The following is a 3,448-nucleotide window of genomic DNA, read 5'->3' as shown; positions in this document are numbered from 1 at the left end:
AAGGCTAGGGGACGAGTCTTCGGGCTCGCTCGCGAGTTACTCCCTTGCGAGTAACCGAACACGAAGCTCCCTGGTTGATCCTGCCAGTAGTCATATGCTTGTCTCAAAGATTATAAATGTAATTTATTTAATTACATTTTTATTTTTTAAATAATACATATATACGTTCCAAAAAATATAAGCCATATTATTATATATGTACGTGTGTGTGGGTGTATAACTATCATTTAATACACATTCACGTTAAATCACATCATTTAATCATATTTAATAACTATATCACTAACATATATAATTAATACTTATAATAAATCATTTTTAAAGTAATTTTTTTTAAATTCTAGTTATCACTTTATCAGAATTATGAAAAAAAATTGATACAATTGTTAGAAAACTTAAATGTGCATAACTTTTTAATATATAGGCATTAATAAAATAAACATAGTGATTGTTAATTTTTTATGCTACAGCTACGCATAAAAGTACTAAAATACTTAGAACTTTAAATTACTTTAATATTCAACTGTATATATTATTATAACTTTTCTCGTTTTATACTATATTTAAAAAATAATATTTAATAATTACTTTATTGCACTTACAACTATGCATATGTATTTAATACTGTAACCATTTAAATAATAAAATATATATATAATTACTGTGTATGAAATTAATACATTCAAAATAAAAAAAGTACATATGCAAAAATAAACTCTATAAAATCTATAAATAAACGTAATAATAATAAACTGTGCAATAAACGTAATAATAAACGTTCAAATATTTTATTTATTATATATTAAAATTATTATATTTAATAACCTGTCCTTTTCTTGTTTAGATCTCCTCATTTTCGCATCTCTTTTTTTGTTCTTCCTTTTTCCTAAAAAGAAATATGTGATTGTTATACATAGGTGCAATAAGTCAATTCTGCAATAAATATTCTATACAAAAATAACAATAAGTTCTTAAATGTTGTATTTAATTTAAAAAAACTAATACACGCAATAATGAACAGATAGTGCATGTGTTCACCCTCTTTAAAATCAGTTTCTTATAAAAATAAAAAGTTTGAGATAAGATGATAAAATAGTTAAATTGAGGTATATTATATATAACTTACAAATCTCGGTCAAATCTCTGCTTGGCTAAAATTAGCCATCTTGCAATTATATCCTCAACTTCCTTATTTGTTAAATTGGTTCTTGAAGTTCGCGCAGCATCTAACAACAAGTTTAAACAGATATGTGTGGTTATAGATTATATAAAAATTTAAAGCGACTTAATTTTATATATATATATATGTATATATGTATATATACTATTCAAAATTATTTTATATTCCTATGATTACATATTATTGAATAATGATATTAGAGTTCTAATAGCATCATCCAATATAACCATGCATAGAATGCTATATATAAAGTGTCAAAAATATGTCAATAAAAACATTTCTGTGATTAAATATTTATATACTTACTTATGATACATATAGTAATGCGAAGATTTTTAAAGGCATTTTTCAATTTTGCACCAGCCCAACTATATTCCATTGCTAATTTATTTGTTAAAATATGTTTCATCATGTACGAAATCACATCATGATGATCCTTACCTCCTAAAAAGCTCAATTGTCTTAAATTATTAAATTAAGGCCATGTGTAACGAGCAATACGATATTATTTTATTATTGAGAAGAAAATTCTTAATTTAAAATAATAATTGTACAAACGTTTCGAGCTCTACTTGCTCCTCTTCAGTGCGCAAAAAAATAGTGATAATAAATAACGATAATAAATAAATACATAAAATTCTAATAAAAAATCCGCAATACATAGTCAATATAAGTTATATAGTTGAGTCATAGTTAAAACGCAAAATATATTTACAATGAATTGAGACCATTAAAATAGTTCAACAAAGTAAGAACCCAATTAGAAGCAGAATGATTCGTCCGGTTATTCATAAAATATATTAGAATTATTAATAAAAACTTGGAGTGACACTTATATATTGCTCCAAATGAACCACTTATCGTTATTTGACGAAAGTCCCTCGATCTGGCAATGATTATGTTCATCCTCTCCAAATTATTTGATATTTGTTAACTGAATTTAAAGAATTTATTCAATTGTAAAATAGGATTCCACTAATGTGTATGTGAAAAAAGATTAAAAATTATAAATTAAACTAACTACTAAAATATTGAACCTTTATGCTTACAAATTGTTCCGAATAACTTGAGATGACAATGCTTCTAACTGTTGTTGGCCTTATTGTTAGTACTTGACTGTTGTCTAGTCTTTTAAAAAGTCGAATAAATAGGTGTCAGTTCTCACAAAATAAACATATTACATAAGTCTAAAAATTCGATATTTCTTCTAGAATGTCGAAATACGCGTTGTTAAGCAATTCCGTGTCTGTGTTATTATTTATACCATGCCTTTGTTCCTTGATGTGTATCATTTCCGAGATAAGTCTTTTATAATAATTAGATTCAATATCAAGTATTTTAACGTTATCCCAATCAAAAGCATGTTTTTTTTCTATAATATGTTCAGAGACCACAGAATGCTTGGAGGAATCAAATTTAATATTATTCATATGCTCTTTTAGTCTAGTGCGTAATTTTCTTTTGGTTTGCCCAACATACGAAGCTTCACAATCCTTACAATTAATTTTGTAGACAACATTATTATTATTGTTATGCACGTTTTTGTCCTTGTGGACTTTAATTAATTTGTTAAGATTATTTAGACAACGGTATCTTACTCTGAAAGAACAAAAAAAGAGATGCGAAAATGAGGAGATCTAAACAAGAAAAGGACAGGTTATTAAATATAATAATTTTAATATATAATAAATAAAATATTTGAACGTTTATTATTACGTTTATTGCACAGTTTATTATTATTACGTTTATTTATAGATTTTATAGAGTTTATTTTTGCATATGTACTTTTTTTATTTTGAATGTATTAATTTCATACACAGTAATTATATATATATTTTATTATTTAAATGGTTACAGTATTAAATACATATGCATAGTTGTAAGTGCAATAAAGTAATTATTAAATATTATTTTTTAAATATAGTATAAAACGAGAAAAGTTATAATAATATATACAGTTGAATATTAAAGTAATTTAAAGTTCTAAGTATTTTAGTACTTTTATGCGTAGCTGTAGCATAAAAAATTAACAATCACTATGTTTATTTTATTAATGCCTATATATTAAAAAGTTATGCACATTTAAATTTTTTAACAATTGTATCAATTTTTTTTCATAATTCTGATAAAGTGAAAACTAGAATTTAAAAAAAATTACTTTAAAAATGATTTATTATAAGTATTAATTATATATGTTAGTGATATAGTTATTAAATATGATTAAATGATGTGATTTAACGTGAATGTGTATTAAATGATAGTTATACA

The sequence above is a fragment of the Nylanderia fulva genome, unplaced genomic scaffold, assembly GCF_048542155.1.
Source record: "Nylanderia fulva isolate GAGA-0341 unplaced genomic scaffold, ASM4854215v1 Scaffold658, whole genome shotgun sequence".
In the NCBI taxonomy this organism is placed as follows: domain Eukaryota; kingdom Metazoa; phylum Arthropoda; class Insecta; order Hymenoptera; family Formicidae; genus Nylanderia; species Nylanderia fulva.
Note: the sequence above shows the minus strand (reverse complement) of the source record.